General features: G+C 42.5%; 1 long non-coding RNA gene across 1 annotated transcript; it reads right to left on the bottom strand.

The window, feature by feature from the left end:
- Positions 1-13423: 13423 nt before the first annotated feature.
- On the bottom strand, positions 13424-20621 carry LOC117805840. The gene is made up of 3 exons (XR_004629533.1): positions 20512-20621; positions 19271-19360; positions 13424-14132 (listed from the first exon to the last, which is right to left on the bottom strand). It is a non-coding gene; the product is annotated as an uncharacterized LOC117805840 (long non-coding RNA).
- Between the last annotated feature and the right edge of the window lie 742 nt (positions 20622-21363).

The following is a 21363-nucleotide window of genomic DNA, read 5'->3' as shown; positions in this document are numbered from 1 at the left end:
TGGAGTCATGTGACCGAGGTTTTCCCGCGGTAATCACTAAATCAAGGATTCTCCTCCTCCTCTCCTCATCCATGTTGTCTTTCTGGTCCTCTGAAAACCTCTGACCTGTTGACTCCAGGCCTGGCTCCGCTCATCATGACGGTTTGTTGTTGTAGTTAAGTGAAATACGATCTGGTGATAACACAGAGAGTTTTATTCTGAAAATTAACCGGATGTTTTCATTTTGTTTTGGTGCCTGACTTCCTGTCCCGCTCCATCTGCTCTGTTGAGATTGATGCATCGTGCTCCGGCATCCGGCAAAAATAGAAGTCTTGTGTCTCTGATCCGGAGGGCTCCGACCTGCTGGATCAGAGACGGAGCGGATCCAGTGGAAGTTAACACATTGACTAGAACAGAAACCTATCAGATCCGGTCTATGACGGATCGGAGACGGACCAGACACGGATCTGGTGGAATTTGGCCGCAAGGGACGTCAGGTTGCATGTTGTTATAACGTTTGGGGGGACAATAGTGTCTTGCATAGAGGACCTGTATGAAACAGAGTCCTTAAATGCCTCTAATCTGATGTCTAATTAGCTTACAGCCTGCGTGGGAACAAACAGCAGCTGTAGTAATCTCAGGTTAGGGTAAATAAATAAAGGTACCAGCATCGTCTTTGTGACTTCTTTCCCTTCGCTGTTCACATCTGATCACAATATCCCAAATTGTTATTGCAGATAACGTGGAGTCAAACTGGATCACATAAACGTTTTTCATGTTTGTGTGTTTAGATGAAATCTGGAGTTACGACTCTGAGAAAGAAAACAATCCTTCTCTTGGATTGTCTTCCTCTGCTGTGCCCCCCTGAGGAAGCTGCTGGCTCTCTCCGCTGGCTCCCTCTACGGCCCGTCTTCGTCGATTAGCAGCTTCATCTTGATTCTGCTGACGGTCAAAACGTGGTCCTGAAGGATGAGTTCAGTGATGGAGGAGCACTGCGGTGGATGTTTCTGTCCTCACCTCATCCTCCGACATGAATCCTGTAAATTAAACTTTTTCTCTTTGTGTCATAAAACTCTCTCAGTGACTCAGTGTAGCCATGGGCGTCAATTAAGTTTTATCCCATCTAATCTTATTTGTTGTTTGGGGCCCTTGTTAGTTTGATCTGCGCTCAAACAGCAGGACATGATTAGAGCTCTCTCTCTCTCTCTCTCTCTCTCTCTCTCTCTCTCTCTCTCTCTCTCTCTCTCTCTCTCTCTCTCTCTCTCTCTCTCTCTCTCTCTCTCTCTCTCTCTCTCTCTCTCTCTTCTAATTATTCCTTTTGTTTTCCTCTGTAAGTGCATGTAATGCTCTTCACCTTGTGACAATATACTTGATGCGTTTTAGCACTTGCCTCTGGGTCGGAGCCAGCAGACTATAAAGGAATGTGTAATTTTACGAGCGTATGAAACCACAGAGGGTGGTTGTTCGTAGAAACCAACACTCTGTTGACTCACACTGGAACTATTTGTGGTCAGAGCTGCTTTTGATTTGGACAAATTTAGGACTGCGTGCAGGTGCGCTCATGTGCATGCACACACACACACATGCTACACACACCAGGCTCCTATGACTTCAGCGTGCCTCTAACTGCTGCTGGTGGAGAGGAGCTTTTTTATTGCTTCGAAACTATTCGACATTGTTCTCTGCAGAGCGGAGTCCAGCTTGACTCCAGAATCTGTTTGAAACATTGGTGCACAGCAACATGTTTGACAGCTTTTGGCAGAATCACCGTGACTTTGCTGTGTATTGTTTTTCCTGATCGTGATAGATTCCTAACAGGGGTGTACTGGGAAAGAAGTTCAGCCTGGACTCATCCAGCGGGACCATCACGGGGGTCAGCGAGGGTCGATTATGCAGTGAATACACGACAGTCAGATTCAGTTGTGGGACTGAGTAGGCTGCAGCAGCTGTGTTGCTGCCAGATGGCAAGAACGCAGTGCAACTTTAAAATTATTGCATTTAGACGAATCAATAACATACTCAGCGTTTAACACATTCTGCAAACACCTGGGGCTGAGCCAGAACACCATATCTCAAGACAACATTTTGCCGTGTGCACCATATTAATCAAATCATCCAAACAAGAGGGGAACTGATTGCTTCACATGCAAAGTCGGGTGTAGCTGCTTTGGGTCTCCACCTTCAAATTAAAAGCTCCACATCGATAAACAATGTCAGGGCTTTGTCAGAGGAAAACAACGCACACCGAACCTCTCTAGCTTAGAGGCACCACAATGAAACAAGCTAGGTAACAGGCAGCACAGTTCCAGTTTGGAGAAGCAGACCTGGCTTTGACCAAACAAAAAAAAAAGAGTGACTCTGACGATGACGTGCTGTAACTTCTCCTAACTGGAGAGCAGCAGAGGTCCCGAGTTACCTGGTGGAGCAGGTGTGTAAACTGTAAGCCCATGAACCAAGAGACCTCCTGCTGTCAGGAGTGGGACTTTGTAACAACAGGACTTCAGGACCTTTCTGAATCAGACGAGACCAGCGGCTCACGTGCGGCTGCAGTCTGCATCACTCACTGAACGCTGCTGTTTGACCCGCTTTCTTCACTTTTCAGAAGTTACAGCAGAAAAGCTGAATGATACACAGGACTTCCACCAGATCCGTGTCCGGTCCGTCTCCGATCCTCTGTGGTCCGGCTCCGTGCTCACTCATTCGTCAACAGAACGCAGCATGGAGCAGGACCGCCGGACAGCTGAAGTCATGTGACCGAGGTTTCCCCGCGGTAATCACTAAATCAAGGATTCTCCTCCTCCTCTTCTCATCCATGTTGTCTTTCTGGTCCTCTGAAAACCTCTGACCTGTTGACTCCAGGCCTGGCTCCGCTCATCATGACGGTTTGTTGTTGTAGTTAAGTGAAATACGATCTGGTGATAACACAGAGTGTTTTATTCTGAAAATTAACCGGCTGTTTTCATTTTGTTTTGGTGCCTGACTTCCTGTCCTGCTCCATCTGCTCTGTTGAGATTGATGCGTCGTGCTCCAGCATCCGGCAAAAATAGAAATCTTGCGTCGCGTTCTGAAAGCCGGAACGCAACGGAGTGGATCCAGTGGAAGTTAACACATTTACTAGAATAGAAACCTATCAGATCCGGTGCTGTGACGGATCGGAGACGGACCGGACACAGATCTGGTGGAATTTGGCCGTTAGAGCGTCTTCAGAGGAAGCCTCTGCACACATCACTGAGTCTGCACCTTCATGATCAGCACTAGAGGCCTCACCTCAGTAATGTTGTTATTTTGCTTATTAAATGTTAAAGCTTTCGTTTGCAGAAGACTTGTTTGTACATTACCTGAAATGCATAATATAAACCTGACCCCTGCACACACACACACACACGCATGCAAACACACACACCAGAGTGTAATAGCCTCACATAAAGCTTTGTAATCCCTGTGAGTAATACCATAAGATCTAGATGATGGAATGAATCATTGTGCAGACAGTTTGTGTGAACGTATTTTTGCACAGAGGCAGAATAATAAATGAAGCGTGTTTGGCTGGAGCAGGGATTGTAAATCAAAGAGCGGGGATGCACTGTGTCTCGTTACCGGAGCAAAAGATGAAAGTATGGATTTCAGTGATACATCAAATCGAGCCAGAAGCCTGTCTTCAATCTTCAATTGCCCACCTCCATCCAGAGCAGGGGGTTCTCTGCTGCCTGTCTGTACCGAGCATGGAAGCTGGGCGTATAATTTACCAAAGAGAGGCTCTGGCTTTGATGGAGAACGTGTACTACCTGTGTATCACAGTCATATTTCCAGAGCAGTAATCAGAACCACATGGAAGGAGGACTGCAGAGTGTGGTAGCCCTGCCTGAGTCACGATACACAACATGATGCGGCGGTAAGAAAAGGTCATGACGGTTACTTTGTGTGTGTAGGGGCGTCATAATGAGTGGATTTAGTGTGTGTGGTGTTGCAGCTCGTTGAATATGAATGAGACTGGTCTTTAAGTATTCCAGTGGTCTGACCCTGTGGTTTATTATTTACAGGTTATTTTAGTAAGTGTAGTGCATGTAGTCTGAGTAGTATCAACCAATCAGGTGTCTGCAGGAAAAACAGTCTGTATGGAGAGCAACAGCAGGAGGAGCACAATCCAGCGTGATGACGGCTCCCATGGTTGTTAATCTGAGGAGGATTTCTTTCTCTCTATAAACAGATATCTGCATGAAGAGCAGCTAACATGGTGTTCTAGATCAAACATGTACACTGAGACACAAATCTGCTTGATGCTGTTTTGATCAATCAGCGTTTAGATTTCCTGACTTCCTGGAACGCAGCATCAGAAATGATGGATCCCACGTCCATTCAACAAACAAACATTATAAAAGTATTTTTTTTCTCTTCTTGAGGACAGACCTGACAAAGCTAGACTTTTGACTTTTAACTAATCTGCATCATGATGTTGTTATTTCAGCAAACTTAAGAGCCGTTAAGTGTAAATAAGTCGACATTTCTAGCTTACTCTGGAATTACCACAGAGTTAGCGAGTGTTCCTGGAGACACAGACCGGTGTCAGGATGATAGAGGAGTTTGGGGGAGAGTCAAAGTGTTGGTAATGCCTGCTTGAGAAGTTATAGTGCATCACCTGCTGCAGGTGTAAGGACAAACAGTGATAACAGCAGACCTCCAGTCTAGCTGAGGATGCTGACTAACAAAGATATACACACTTCTGTATCGAGCTTTAACAGAAAGTGTGCCTCTGCTCTCTCAGGGTGCCAGATGTAACATCTCTTCCTCACTGAGCTGCATCGGGTATTTCTGCCATCTTTGTTTTCTTTGGATCATTAAAATCTGCCTAAAGCAGCGAGGAAGCCGTAATGGGTCACACATGCTGGATCTGGATCATCTTGTCACAGTGGATGATCCAGTCTGGACTCAGGAGCGGGGGAGTTTTAGTTTAATATGAAATGACAGGATGTTACAGCATGTTTGCTCTCCTCTAAAGACAGCTCAGTAAATTCATCCTCTCCGTGATGAAGAAGAGTCCTGTATCAAAGTTAATATTTTTAAGAGTGACACTCCGATGATGCCTCTGGTGTTACGGATGTTTTTAATCACTTTCAAAGGAGCTTATTCAAACCAGATGAGTCTTGAATCAGCTTATGGAGGTTCAGATGAGCACAGTGTACAAGTTTACGCTGACCCTCCGGGTTAATGAGTGATTGTGAAGCTGGTACAGGGAAGCTAGCTCATGCCTTTATTGATTCTCAAATTGACGACTGTAATGCTCTACTCTCTGGCCTCCAAAACTCACCTGTACGAATGCTGACAAAGATGCCAGTGGATAGCATTAAACTTCCAGCCAGGACTTCCTATTACATGCAACGTTTCTGTCTTTGAATCCCCCTGAGTGATGCCTGTTTATCTGTTTCTGTCTCACTTTAATTGTAGATAGTAGATCAAGCAGAGGCCTCACTCTGGCTCACTTCAGTGGTTCGAACTAGGGATGTGTGCGTTTCGTCGACTTAACAATTAATCGCAGTAACCCTCACCAGTCAGCACCAGAATTTCTTGAATTTCCATTCATATTTTTTATTTTGTAGGCCTGAAATCTCAGTCTTATGTTGTGTCTAGGCCATCTTCCTCTAGTCAGGGCTGTAGCTCTGCTGCCATAATGCTATAAAGCTCTACTACCTGGATGTAAAGGAGCACCGAGTCCTCCAGAGGAGAAGAACACTACTTTTACAATGTTTGTTTGTTGAATGGACGTGGGAACCATCATCTCTGATGCATTCAGGGAAGTCAGGAAATCTATACGCTGATTGTCTTTAGTGAGACAGCATCAAGCAGATTTGTGTCTCAGTGTAAATGTTTGATGTAGAACAGATTGTTAGCTGCTCTTCATGCAGATATCTGTTTATAGAGAGAAAGAAATCCTCCTCACATTGCAGATATCTGTTTATAGAGAGAAAGAAATCCTCCTCACATTAACAACCATGGGGGCCGTCATCACGCTGGATTGTGCTCCTCCTGCTGTTGCTCTCCATGCAGACTGTTTCTCTACCTGATTGGTGAATACTACTCAGACTAGTAGTATTCTACATTTTTACATTTTTAAGGTGCTTCACTTTTTGTTTAAATGACCCTTAAGAAAACTGACACCTTACAAAGCGCCTCCTGCTCATGTTTACAGATGAAGATATTTTAGATAGATGTAACTCTTCGTTTCTCACTGATAGTAATGCAGTGCTGCAGGGAGCAGATTCTGCTGCAGGATGCCAGATCATGGAGTCAGATATCCCCCCTATAAATACATTTCACTGTTCATCAAAGAAGAACACTTTTGCAGAAATCACTCAAAAAGTGAAGGATCATGTGTCTTTTATTCGTTCAATTTATATTCCTCCATCACCACACACTCACACACACACACACACACACACACACACACACACACACACACACACTGTTACTGTATTGCAGTACAGTGGATGATCGCCCTGGCCTCCATATTTTATCTTGCTCTTCCATAAAATGTGTTACGGGCCATAACTTTTTCTAAGGCCAAGTCTTGTAAAAGTTCTATTATTCTGACATGGGAAAAGCTGTGCAGAACTCAGAGGTCTAACACATGATTCATATTTTCTTTTCCTCCGCTCATAAAAAAAGAAAAGAAAAATCAGATGCTTCTATTTCTGGTGGGAAAAGAGAAACATGGAAATAGTTTTCACTGTCCGGTCCCGTCCAGCTCATTTTTTGAGGAATGTGTGTCACACCCTTTACTACTGTTCTCTGGACAGAGAGCTGCTCTGAAGCAACAGGTTATTCATCGTTCAGCATGTGTCAGATCGTTGGATCGGATTCAGCTGCTGCTCCGAGGGCAAAGTGTTTCTGTGAGAGTGAGAAGACGGATTCCTGAGTGAACTCACAGCATCAGTTTCAGGTTAGAGCTTCCCAGCATTTGCACAAACGGAGGACGGCTCTGTTGCACAAAGAGTTTCTTTACTTTTAACTCCTTTAACTGGTGGCTGTGGGAAAATAAGTCAACTGCTGAGTGAGAATGTTTGTGTTTATCTAAAAGTTAGAAAGTTAGGAGCCTGAAATGAGTTTGTTTTCTGCACACAGTGGTTAAGCAAAGTAAATGTAAAGTCAACAGGGGCACCTTTGGCCTAGCGATTTAAGCGCGCCCCATGTACAGAGGCTATAGCCCTCGTCCCAGAGGTCAGAGGCTCGATTAAAGCCTCACCCATTTGCTGCACGTCTTCCCATACTCTGTACTCCCCACATTTCCTGTCTCTCTCCAACTGTCCTGTCCATTAAAGGTGAAAAATTCCCCAAAAAGAACTTGAAAAAAATAAAATAAAATGTAAAGTCAACATGCTGCCGTTTGCAGACTCACAGCCCTAACTTGTGCTCAAATTTCTCCCAAAGTCTAATCAGCAGGACATTTTAGAAATGCATCAGAAACAGAGAGCTTCTCCAAAGTTTCTAGCCTGCCTCCTCTTGCAGACTTTTTCAAATCTGCATCATGAAGTTGTTTCAGCATCTTTTGAATCCTTTTATTGCATTTAACTCCCCCTCAATCAGGGTCCATCACACTGCTCCAAACCCCTGACCAGAGGCCGTGTGTTGAACTTGTGCAGCCATGACAGAGGTGACCCTCCTGCAGGTGTGTGCTGCACAGCTCACATACACCAAGTATCCTGAACGAGCCAATGTGCTCGGCTGATTGCGCCACATTAGCCTTCAGGTAGTTACCTGCACCATCTCCACACTGACAGACGTCAGCATCCCCGTGATGAGTCCAGATTTTCTCTGCGGTATCATGTCTGCCTGCCTGTTTCTGTCACTTCTCATTTCGCCGTGGAGTGCGGTCTCTCTCCTCTGGGCTGCAGCTCCTGTTCCAGCCAGGTGTCTAAGCTAACATTCGATTCCAACGGGCAATTGCCTACATTATTGTAATCAATGAGCTAATAATTCACATGGGCACAGAGGTTCGTTCCTCCTCTGAATAACTTTAATCACTGACAGCAGCTCAATTTAGCACAATTAGACAAATTGTCCTAAGCTGAGGCAGATGGGGATAGGCTCGGATGACGGAGGCCGCTTCCTCACTGAAGGGATGGAACGCTTTAGCTTTTTTTTGACAAAGCACACCGGTCTGTCAGGCTCGTCTTCATAATACACAACTCAGCATTACATAAGGCAACAGATGGGTGGACGTATGTGACAACATTTTCAATAAATTATGATAAAAAAAAAGTTGAAACTGAGGAAAAAAGGATAAATGTTGTTTCGTACATGTAGAGAAAAATCACTAAACAGGAGGAGCTCCAAGTTTCCATGAAACACAAACACACTGAGCTTCTGCTGAGATGTGATCATCCTGATTATTAGATATATCACCAACTCTCACTGTCGCCCTTCTGTCAGGAACCTGGGTGTCATCTTTGACGGTACTTTTAGATTTGACAAACAGATCAGCTCTGTTGTGAAGACGAGCTTCTTCCAGCTGAGACTGCAGGGCAAAGTAAAAGCCTATCTCCAACAATCAAGAGTTTCTCCTGGATTATTGCAACTCTTTGTATTGTGGTGTTGATCAGTCGTCTCTTCATCACCTGCAGCAGGTTCAGAATGCGGCTGCACGCCTCCTGACTGGGAAGAGACGACGAGATCACATCACGCCTGCACTGGCTTCCCTTCTCTAGCTTCCAGTCAGCTTCAGGATCCAGTTCAAGTTATTGATGTTTGTTTTTAAAAGCTTACATGGGCTGGCTCCATCATACCTGTGTGAGTGTTTGCACCTGCAAACTCCAGCCAGAGAACTCAGGTCAACTCACCAGGTGGATGTAGATGTCCCAAGATCCAGGCTGAGAACTCGAGGTGACCGAGCCTATATGGTGGCTGCTCTTACACTGTGGAACAGTCTGCCTCCTGATATAAGACATGCTCAGACCTTTACTTAAAACACACCTCTCTCTTGGGGCGCTGGTGGCCTAGTGGTCTAAGCGCCTCACATACAGAGGCTACAGAGCTCGTCGCAGGGGTCGCTGGATCGATTCCTGACCGGTTCGATTCCTGACTGGTTGACCATTTCCTGCATGTCTTCCCCCACTCTATACTCCCCACATTTCCTGTCTCTCTTTAGCTGTCCTAAAAAAAAAAAGGCAAAAAGGCCAAAAATAACTTAAATAAAAAAATAAAATAAAAACACACCTCTCATTTTATTTTGCTTTTATTTATTGTGGCTTTTTCTTGTGTTATCTATTGTGTTTTTAATATCTATTCTTTTTAAATTACTATTTGTTTTTATTGATTGTGTTTTTAAGCTTGTACAGCACTTTGGCCAACTACGGTTGTTTTAGAATGTGCTATATAACTAAAGTTTGACTTGGCCAACTCCTTATTCTTCAGAGAGCGTGAGATAGGACACACAGGTGACAGTGTGTTAGATTAGAGTGTTACAATTTGATGTAAACTCAAATAGAGTCAGACCAGCTAAGTGAGAAGAGTCCATCGTCTGTCGAGTCAGCAGGTCTGGTACCAGAACTTCCTCAGACTTTCCAGCCTGTCGTTCCCGCTCGTCTTTAGTGAACCTTTCATGTTCTAAACTTTCCGAGCGCTCTGCCTCCATGTGAAGTCAGGGTTACTACAGGGATTAACTTCAAACCATCAAAGTTAAGTTTGTTTGAAAAAAGACTCTTTAAGTATTTGAGCTCATGGAGAAACGTGTCCGTTTACTGCTGCAGTATCTGCGTTTATCCCACAGTTTACTCCACCTGATTGGAGTGGGAACACTTTGGGGAAACTGACGGGCTGAGCAGGCCGGGGGCTGAAACCAGATCCTCTTTTACAGCCATCTGAAAAACAACTTCTCTTTATAATATAATGCAGTGTTGATCAGAGCCCCGCTGAGCCAGCAGACTGCAGAGGCATTTTTAATTGTTGCAGGTGGTCTGGCTTGGAGAACATAGCTGTGATGCTGAGGGATCTGCAAATAAAACTCCAAAGCATGCATGTGCAGACGGGTATGCAAACAAGAGAGCCGGGTCCAACACAGCTGTGCCTGAGATCGCCGTGCCAAGGTTCAAGGCCTGAGGTAACAGCATGGCCTCCTTTCTCCGTGTGTCGCGGATTCAGAGTCTGCAGAGAGCCACCGTGGATTCAGACCGTCTGCGTTATCATCGGGTCGTCTGAGAGTCCAGAGAGCGGCTCTCCGGAATCTCTGAAACGCTTTTCATCTTTGTTCCTGCTGCACTTAGTTAAGAATTTGCAAGTTAATAAATCCCAAGTATCGACAGATTTCATGTTGGGAATAACCTCCAACACAAATTACCATCAGTGGACTTAGTCCTGAGTCTGGAGAGCATGAGGTCATTATAGTACAAAAGGATTAGCAGCAAACGTGTGATCCAGAGATGTCATCACTAAGACAAAAAAAAGGAAAAGTCTCTCTCCAGACGTGCGCTGACTCCTGGTCAGTGACCTTTGACCTCCTCCCAGTGGACTCTTGGTGACTTGAAAACCGGGGTTAGATGTTCTGTCAGTGCAGCTGTGTGAGAGAGTCCCATAGAGATCCATCTGATCCCTGTTTACAGCGAAAGAAGTTTAAGAAAGTGACCGCGGTTTCACCTCGAGCAGAGACAGAAAGACAACATTTCTGAACCTTTGAGTCTAAATTTAACTTTGTATGACTAAAATTTTGAATATAGATAACTCTATCTACAGCTGGTGCTTGCTCATCTTCCGGTCACCATAAAGATTACACTGGTTTTATTCACTCATGCACAAAAGTCCTGAACACTTCCTGTAACTTCTGTGGAGGGCTGCATGAGCGAACAGAAACAGCTGCAACGTTCACCCTGACTTCACCTGGAGCTTTTCCTGCTGGTCTCAGGATGAGCCGGTGTGAGAACACAGCAGGAAAGCTTCAGGAAAATTCACCACAAGTTAGTTAGAGTAGGGATGATGTTTATGACATGTGACCGATGTAAACATAGAAAGTGACACGTAACTGGATGAGTAGAAGCATCCAAAGTTGAGAACAGAGAAGCTGCACATCCATCTGTTACCATGTTGCTTTGTCTGCCATTACTTGTTGCCACTACACTGCAACTTTCACAGCATGCATTTAATGTCATGTCCTGCCTCACGGCCAAATTCCACCAGATTTGTCTCCAATCCGTCACAGCACCGGATCTGATAGGTTTCTATTCTAGTCAATGTGTTAACTTCCACTGGATCCACTCTGTTGCATTCCAGCTGCGTCTCTGATCCTGCAGGTATAGGAGCCCTCCGGATCAGATACACAAGACTTCTATTTTTGCCGGATGCCGGAGCACGACGCATCAATCTCAACAGAGCAGATGGAGCGGGACAGGAAGTCAGGCACCAAAACAAAATGAAAACATCCTGTTAATTTTCAGAATAAAACACTCTGTGTTATCACCAGATCGTATTTCACTTAACTACAACAACAAACCGTCATGATGAGCGGAGCCAGGTCTGGAGTCGACAGGTCAGAGGTTTTCAGAGGACCAGAAAGACAACATGGATGAGGGGAGGAGGAGGAGAATCCTTGATTCAGTGATTACAGCGGGGAAACCTCGGTCACATGACTCCAGTTGTCCGGCGATCCTACTCTGTGCTGCGTTCTGAAAATGCAACCGGTGGGTGTTGACAGACGAGAGAACACGCAGCGGATCGGAGATGGACCGGACAAGGATCTGGTGGAAGTCCTGTGTTAGACTCATCCCCTCCACCGCCTTCCCCTCATCCAACAGGAAAGCTGTCACTCTGTGTGTGTGAACAAGCAACTTTCGTGCCTAAGCACTCCTAAAAATGTCACGTTTTAAAGCTTTTTTCAATGAGGCTGAAATTTGACTCCTACAGAAAACAGTTTGCTGCTTGTGCTGACTGACAGTAACTTTGCAAGGAACCAAAAGTAACATCTCAAACTGCATCCACATCCCAACAAACCTGCAAAACTTATAACAGGCTGGAAACACGGCGGCTGCTTTTGACTTTATTTTCTGGCTCCCGAAGCTCAGCTCCCTTGGCACCATTCTTCACACCCCTTTGCATGATGGGTAATAATCTCACCAGGTATCTCATTGTAATCTTGTAAACAGTGACTCAGCATGAACCAGATTAACTTCCAAAGTAGAAAAGTGTAGATGAGAGTGTTTCCCACTCTGCTTACATAACTGACTTGTGATTGAGTATTTCTCCATGTACTTGAAATATATTGAAAAATGACTGCTGCACCTTCAGTTTGGACCAAATTACTTTAAACTGGAACCTTATACCTTCAAAGTGCATCAAAGATTATCCAATGGGTCATAATTATTCACTTTAATTTCATGAATTGGAAAGAAAAATGTAAGATGTGCTTTCTGTTACTGAATCTGAGCGTTTTGAGCTGAAATAATGATTTAGGATCACTGGTGACATTTATTGTGGTCTCTAAATGCAGCTCACTTCCCCCTCTGCATGAGAGATGTACTTTGTGTTGGCAGCTCACTGTATGGAAATGATTTGAAAGAGCTCAACTGAATGCATTAGTTCCACTGTGCGTGTCACGTACTGACGCTCAGAGCGCAGCATGTGCAGAAGAGCTCAACAAGGCAACAGATTCTGTGCAAGGAGGGAGAAATATCCGCTGCGTATAGATCCCACGTCTGAAAAACGGTGAGACTAATTCATCATTTTCAGGAAGTACGGTCACCTCGACCTTCCATACATACAAAAAACTGAACAAATTACACAGGATGTAAGATGAAGGACAAAGAAATCTGACTAAACTTGCAAAAATGTTATAGCAATATAAAAAAAATCAGACAAAAACAAGTTAAGATAACATATTTCTGCCTACAGGTATGTAGACAGGTACAGTGTCTTATATTTAAAGGTACAGTGTCCAGTATTTAAAGGAACAGTGTGTAATATTTAAAGGTACAGTGTGTAGTATTTAAAGGTACAGTGTCTTGTATTTAAAGGTACAGTGTGTAGTATTTAAATGTACAGTGTCTAGTATTTAAAGGTACAGTGTCTAGTATTTAAATGTACAGTGTGTAGTATTTAAAGGAACAGTGTGTAGTATGTAAAGGTACAGTGTCTAGTATTTAAAGGAACAGTGTGTAGTATGTAAAGGTACAGTGTGTAGTATGTAAAGGTACAGTGAGTAGTATGTAAAGGTGCAGTGTGTAGTATTTAAAGGTACAGTGAGTAGTATTTAAAGGAACAGTGTGTAGTATTTAAAGGTACAGTGTCTAGTATTTAAAGAACAGTGTGTAATATTTAAAGGTACAGTGTCTAGTTTTTAAAGGAACAGTGTGTAGTATTTAAAGGAACAGTGTGTAGTATTTTAAGGTATAGTGTGTAATATTTAAAAGTACAGTGTGTAATATTTAAAGGTACAGTGCATAGCATTTAGCAGACTTTGTAGATATTGAACATGTATTCAAAAGTTTATTTAATATGGACTTCAAATCAGCTTGAAATGCAAAATAATGGAGTAAACATGGGATTAAAAGTTTAATTAATCACGCTCAGCCCTGATGCAAATCTTGAACTCTACTGATAAACTGATGTTCGTGCGTGGGGGCGATCATGTGAACCTCTCGGTGCAGACTCGGGCCAGTCAGCAGTCATCACCGCAGCGCTACTTATCCTGAACTGATCCGTTTTACTGCTGGCTCTTCCTCCATCTCCACCTTCTCTCCACACCATTCATCACCACCTCCTGCAAACACTCCCATCAGAGCAGAACGAATTCTGCTGGACTCACACAGGAATGTAGAAATTTAAAATGCAGACTTAGTTATTCTTCACTTAGAAAACAAATGAAGGGTGTGTGTGAGATCCATGAGAGACACTCAGTGTTTATTAGCTGTAATTTGTAACAAAAAGGCCCCGTGCTATTTTGCCACCTGTCATTTAGGAGCAGTTCAGGGGTCTGGCGTGCACTATAGGAGCTAATGCTGGTGAAATGCACACTGCGTGATGAACAACTTCCCTTTCCTGCCGTTGTGCAGCTGTAGGCAGGCCCACAGCTCCTCTGGGCTGTAAATCAGAGCCTTTGTACTCCAGAAGGATCCTATCAGCCGCAGGTGTGGGCTCTGCCTGGGGATTAGACAGCCCCGTGCTGGAAACACTGAAAACTGGAGAGCAGCAGCGAGCCGGAGCCAAACACAGGAGGAGAGGAGGAGAAGAGGAGAGGGAGACAACTGAGTGTAAAGTCCAGGAGGAGGAAAAGTGCCAAAGATGTCAGGCAGATTGGTTTTTAAGTTACACAAACAGTTCTCAGAAGGAGGTCGAGAAAAGAAGAAAACCTTGTTAACCGCGGCAAACATCAGACGGAGGAACTTCAGAATCATTCACTGTTCGTTCAGACGCGTGTTTGATCACACTTTGTACAAAGACACAGTCAGTAATCAGCACATGAAGAGTTAAAATAGATCTGTACGTGTTTGTTGTTGTTATGTTACGCAATAAAAACTGTAAAAATCTTGATCATGGTTTGGACTTAAGTCAGAACTTTTAACCACAGCCAGTGAGCCGTCAGTCATTTATTTTGTTGCAGATTGACTTCTGAATTTTAATACTTAATCGAGATAAATCAAATTTTTAATCCATTTTTGTGAAGTTCAAAAGAGCAGGGGTGTCCTTATTTTCCATCAAGGTGAGCCAAGAGGGACAAAATTACATGAACAACATGACCCTTTCTGACCCTAATTGCATCATGATTAAAGCATTAAGTCTCACAGCCCTGGTGGAGTAGTGTTTCTTAAATGCGGCTTCTAGCACTCCTCAGGATGCTTCTGAGGACTGCACGGCTGACTTAAAGGAACAATGCGTAGAAACGGGAATATTTAGCGATATCTAGCAGACAGATTCTAGATTGAAACGCTCCCTTGCATGCTCCATGCATGATGAGTATTTGTCAAGTTTCTACCAGCAAAACATCACTGAATACAAATTATTTTGAGCACGACAACAACCTTCTTCATCTTTCAACCGTGCATGCAAGATGGCAGCCTTTGTTGAATGGGACCCGCTCTATACCTTTTAAGATTGGTTTGAAAGTCCATTTTATAAATGCATAACTCCCAGAATAATTTAACTTTTCTAACTAAAAGCTCCTGTGAGGATCTTTAGGTTTATGTGGATTTTGGCACCCCCTGCAGACAAAACAATACTTCTCTCTTTGCTATCTTGTTCACTGCAACAACAAAAAAACAGCTTTGGCAAATGCAATTGTCTTTTCTCTGGTCCAAGTTTCTTGGAAATCCACATCCACATCCTGCAACCTTCCCTCACCACCACCACCAGTGTCCTGCTCCATCAGGGGTCAGGCCTCCTCATCCCTGCAAAGATATGATCGCTGAAACATTGCACATTTGACATCCTTTTCTACACCTTGCAAAATAAATGATGTGAACTTTAAAGGCGAGAGAGTCTAATAATTGTTTTTTGAAGGAAAATACCGACTAACCTTCTGGACTACTTGTGCAGAAAGTTTCCTCAGTCTTCACTTAGATCAAGTCCGTTTTTGTTCTTCATTAAATGAATGCCGTGGTCGAGCAGGAACTTAAACCAGGGGGGATTTTAAAGTAGTTAAAACTGAATTACAGTTTGTTTTCTTGTTTATTGATTTCATACATCTGACTGTTTTATTGGCATCTTAAAATTAAGAATACAATTGGCAGAACCATCAATCTTTGTTCATGGGAAAGCTGAGGCATGCATGTCTCACGTCATCACATTGTGGACTACACCATTATGTTCTGTTACATGCGCAGTAAATTATGCTGAATACACACGGACTGCTGCGTGCAAGAGAGCGCTGTTTGAATTTTTCCTAAAATGGTGAAAAATAAAAACCATTCCGAACATGAAAAACTTAAAAATGCAGGTTGTGCACAGATAGGGATAAAAAAGTATTTCAGGTCATGTTATCAAGACTGCAAGGTTTAGTTACAAAAGATGATAATAAGAATAATGAGAATAATCTTCACTTATATAACACCTTTCAAAACAGGGTTACAAAGTGCTTTAGTGAGGAAGACAAATAAAAGGAAATAAAACCATTTTAAAAGAATAAAAACAACAAAAGATTAAAGATAAAAATGATCAAAAAAATACATATACAAATAAATAATATTATAAAAATGAAAATATATTTAAATTATATTAAATTGAAAAAATATATAAAAACAAATAATTTTATAAAAATATATAAAAATATATTACATTTAAAAAATATATAAAAAATAAATACTTTTATAAAATAAAAATATATTTAAAATGTATTTAATTTAAAAATATATATAAAAATAAAGTAATAAAATCCTGCCAGTGATACTGCCACCAAAAAGAATAAAAAGCTCTTGATTAAAAAAAGATGAAACCTTCACAGTCCTGTTGTTTGCTCTTAGTTTGCTCACAAAGGAGCAGATGCAATCAAATCCTCCACGTACACCAACATGCAGATTAATAACAAACTCTAAACAAACTTTTAAAACCATTTCAACACAAAAGTCTGGGACTTGTGAAAATCTCTGCTCAGCTGGAAACCACAGAGGCAACCTGAAGCACACAGCCCTTTACCCCAGAGATTTGAAGCCCGATCCGTTGTTGTCATAATTAAATTAGGTCATTTACATTCTTCCAAGCACAAAGTTGTCTCTCTGCCATTTTAATTAGTCAGTAAAGTAACCTCTCTGCAGCAAACAGCCGCACCTACCGAGGTTTAACTTGAACCATAAGATCTGCCTCCAGAGCAGCCCGGCCTCCAACAGATGTTTGTGGAAGAAAAACTCCAATCTGCATGCCAAGTGGAGAGGGGAGGGGGGTGGGTGGGGATCTGTAGCAGGGTTGGGGGTTACAAGCAGAGTGTGCAGCCAAGCCCCCTTTTTGGACACCAGCGAGGGGAAAATTCACTGATGAAATGTGGCACAGGCCCATGGAATGCAATTTCAAGCTTCCACATCTGCGAGAAAGATGAAACCCGGTTCCTAATTTTACAATGATGATGTCAGTGAGAATACATGACAGCACCGGGCCGGGGTGCCAAGTCCCCCTCCTCATGTTTCCTCCTCCTCTTTTTCCTCCTTTTTCTCTCTATTTTTTATTTCACCAAGTGGTTGCTTGGGAAATATTACAACATGCAGCATTTTCTCCCTCCTGAGGGGAACAGGAGTGATTTTAGGAGAGATTGCAGTTGGTAAACTCGCCACATTTAAACACGCAGATCTTTTTTTAGACAGGGACAGAAGTTTAACCTGCTCAGCCAACGTCTACAATCAAGTACAGACGACACTTCAACTGATTTCTGCAGAAACATCAGTTCTGTAGAGTATGTTTAGCACCTTTCATAAACAGACAAATATAAAGATGTGAATCAAAGATATCACGGCTCGGGAGACCATTCAAAAGTTTAGGTGCTACAACCTCAGAAGCACGGTCTCTTTCAGTTTCATGTGTGCTCTGAGGAACAACCAGCAGAACCAGATCAGAGGACCTCAGAGTCCTGCAAGAGTCATACGGCCCAGAAGCTCTTTAAGCAGATGCTTGATCGTGCAATGCTCTTAACACAACCGCAGGAGTTTAAATATTGCATTCTGTATTCATCTAAAGACACTTCCTGTAGGTTTTTGGATCCACTAACAATTTCAAAACTGTAACAAAACTTGCAAAGTATCATTTCCTTTTGCAACCACTAGGTGGTGTTTCATTTGTTTTGCATATCATGGCCTATAGTAGGCCTTTTTTTTTTTTTTTTACCTCCTTAGAATGAAGCACACGGTGGCACTCTATCCTCAAAGCATCCATATTCATCCTCCTTTGGGAATAACTTCCTGGAGCGATGTCAGGTATGATGTTATGTGGTGTTTACTTTTTGTAAAAGTTTGTTTTTTGTGTTCTGAACAAGCGACAACCTCCAGTGCTAAATAATGAAGCTACTGCAGACATGCTTATATCTGCAGTTCCCCAAGAGTCCACATGAGGTTGGCTGCAGAAGCCAAGGAATCCCCATTAACACCTGTGTTAAAGGTGCAGTGTGTAGTGTTTAAAGGTGCAGTGTGTAGTATTTAGAGGTACAGTGTGTAGTATTTAAAGGTACAGTGTGTCGTATTTAAAGGTACAGTGTGTAGTATTTAAAGGTGCAGTGTGTCGTATTTAAAGGTGCAGTGTGTAGTATTTAAAGGTACAGTGTGTAGTGTTTAAAGGTGCAGTGTGTAGTATTTAGAGGTACAGTGTGTAGTATTTAAAGGTACAGTGTGTCGTATTTAAAGGTGCAGTGTGTCGTATTTAAAGGCGCAGTTTGTAGTATTTAAAGGTATAGTGTGTCATATTTAAAGGTGCACTGTGTAGTTTTTAAAGATGCAGTGTGTAGTATTTAAAGGTATAGTGTATAGTATTTAAAGGTGCAGTGTGTCGTATTTAAAGGTACAGTGTGTAGTATTTAAAGGTACAGTGTGTAGTATTTAAAGGTGCAGTGTGTCGTATTTAAAGGTGCAGTGTGTCGTATTTAAAGGTGCAGTGTGTCGTATTTAAAGGCGCAGTTTGTAGTATTTAAAGGTACAGTGTTCAGTATTTAAAGGTGCAGTGTGTTATATTTAAAGGTAAAGTGTGTAGTATTTAAAGGTGCAGTGTGTAGTATTTAAAGGTGCAGTGTGTTATAATTAAAGGTAAAGTGTGTAGTATTTAAAGGTGCAGTGTGTAGTATTTAAAGGTGCAGTTCGTAGCATCTAAAGGAATCGACACTATAAGAAACAGCTTTCTTTTGTTTTTCTGAGGAGGGGAAAGGCCAGCACATTACCCCCTCCTTTCTGTGTTACTCAGCTTTAGATTTATTCAGATCTGAAAGCATCAATAAAACAACAAATATTATTTTAGACCATGTGGAACCAGAGTGAGAGACCCAAGTGAATGTAGCTTTATATGGGTACCCATGCTTTTATTTCCTCGACAGCATGTTGGTCCTGCCATCCAGAGAACATATTTCAGATTACTGTAAATGGAAAAAGATGGAAACATTTTCCCCACAGTGTGCCAGTAGCAGTGCCTGTTACATTAAGACCATGAGGGGAGGGAAACCACAGAAAGGCCAAGGGACTCCTGCCAAAGAAAATGCTGCACAAATACCTACCTGAGGACCAGATCCAGTTAGACGGTCTGTCTTCAGAAGGAAAGTACTTTCCCTAAAAAGTCTGTCAAGGTCCTGAATTCCATTTCTTTTTGCTGAGAGGTTTTATTTACATATTAAGTAAAACCTTACAGTGGACGGACTCACATTTGGAAGTTGGAGCCTGATCAGGTTTTGCAGCCCTTTTTGCATGACTGAGTGCCCAAAAGCTTGGCTGCTTTCAATCCAAGTTCCAGTCTTAAAAAAAGACACACAGCATGAGTGAGAGGTTGCAAATCATCAACAAAGCTTATATAAAATGAATAGCTTCAAAATACTTATTTTAAGAAGGAGAAAATACTTTGAAGTGTTTCATTTATACAAGAAAGAAGTGAAGAGTTTCTCAGGCGCTGGCAGCCTGGATCTTTTGCCACACCATTCCTCCCTCTCTCCTCTGAGTGTCCTTCTCTATCCACTGTCCTATCATCATTACAAAAAAACCTGTCCTCTTCCTTTAATCTCTCTGAGCACTACCTTCTCTGTTCCCTCTCTCTTCTATCCTCTCTTCACACTTAGAAATCTGGGAATAGGAGAGGCAGTGCGTTCACCCTAATTGGACTTCTTGGATTGTTTTTCATCATCTCAATCAGACCCACACATCCCTCTTTGTCTCGCTGCAGAGACGTCTCAGTCTGAATCTCCTATCAGTCTCACTGTGGGGAATAATCTGACAGTGGCTGTGTTTGTGTCAGGGATTATGTCCAGCACTAATGCTTCCATAAACAGGAGACAAAGAGATGTAGCATGCTTCCTCCTGCAGAATGGAAACACCAGCTGGCCTGCAGAGTTTTCACATAATATGGAAATAGAATCAAAATGTATTTATGTACTCTGAGGAGATTTGCTGGAATGTCCATCTGCATTTATGTGACCTAATGGTTTCCATATTTTTTGTGGGAGATGGAGGGAGGAGGAGGAGGAGGCAGACAGGGAGGAACACCTGTAACAAATATAGTGTGCTGCCACTGTATATCAAACCGTATACTGCACAACGGACGCAGATATGTGAGCAAATTTTGTCAAGAGAGATTATTTAAAGTGGAGCTGGAACATCATTTAGAGTTCACTTCACATAAAAACTGTAATCAAGTGAGGGATAATGTAAAGTGTTCAAAATATCTCACTACACTTATTATAAGCCATGACCCAACAAGGCCAGATATAAATCTTACATCACGATATTACAACCACAAAGTAAGGATTGAATTGCTTGCGATTAGTAAAAATGGCTGCAACATTTTCTCAAATTAAGTATAACATCGTGTTTCAAGAAACATATCAAGAACATAAAGCCCTGACGTGAAGCAGGGATCGCTTTTCATTATCTCACCTATCACCCAGCGACTTACTTAAAGGCACTGTGAGGAGTTTTCGTGTAGTGTTGATTCTGGCGCCCCCTGTGGATGGAGTTTGTAGTGTTCCTCTGGGATGAAGACTGCATTTCCCGTGAGCACCATCACCCTCTGTGACAAAGATGTGTTTCATTAGTTGTTGAAGGAAATGAATGAATACAGATTTTAATCCTACTTTTCTTTGTTCAGACGACTTTTAGATGCAAAGAGAATTGAGGGTTGAGGGTCAGATTCAGAATCCAGGCGGTCTGCTTCAAGGACTACAGCCTCTGTGACCTCTTTTCAGATCCCTTCTCCTTTGTTTAATCTTTGCTGCATTTTTCTAAATTTTAAATATGCTCTCTCAGCAATAAGTAGACATTTAGTCATTATTTTGGTTTCAGGCATTTTAAGAAATCCCTCCTCGGTAAAACACAAAACAGGAACTACAACAGACCTAAACGTCTCCTGAGGTAAATCACAGGTTTGATTTTTCTCCCACTCTTCATTCAGGTCAAGCATCCCGTCTCATTTCAGGCACAGCGTTACAGCGGTGCCACAGTTTCCCAATTAGGTGAAGTCAGAATGGATGAGGTTCAGGCTGACAGTCTGAGAAATAACATCTGTGTTACATCTTTTAAAAATGTGGTTTAGTAGGGGAGAACGGGGTTGGTTGTCACACTTTTTACTGTTTTGATGATTGCTCATCATCAAAACATCTTTCAATAGTCATCCCTACATTAAATTGAGGCTTAAGGTGTTGGCTTGAAATGTGTATTCCTCTCATTTTCCAACTCATTGTAACAAAGAGGCAATTAACTATCAAAGGCACTCTGACACATTGTGACAACCAACCCCATCACAGGGATG

Source organism: Notolabrus celidotus, chromosome 22, assembly GCF_009762535.1.
Source record: "Notolabrus celidotus isolate fNotCel1 chromosome 22, fNotCel1.pri, whole genome shotgun sequence".
NCBI classification, from domain to species: Eukaryota; Metazoa; Chordata; class Actinopteri; order Labriformes; family Labridae; genus Notolabrus; species Notolabrus celidotus.
This window is presented reverse-complemented; position numbering and strand designations above follow the sequence as displayed.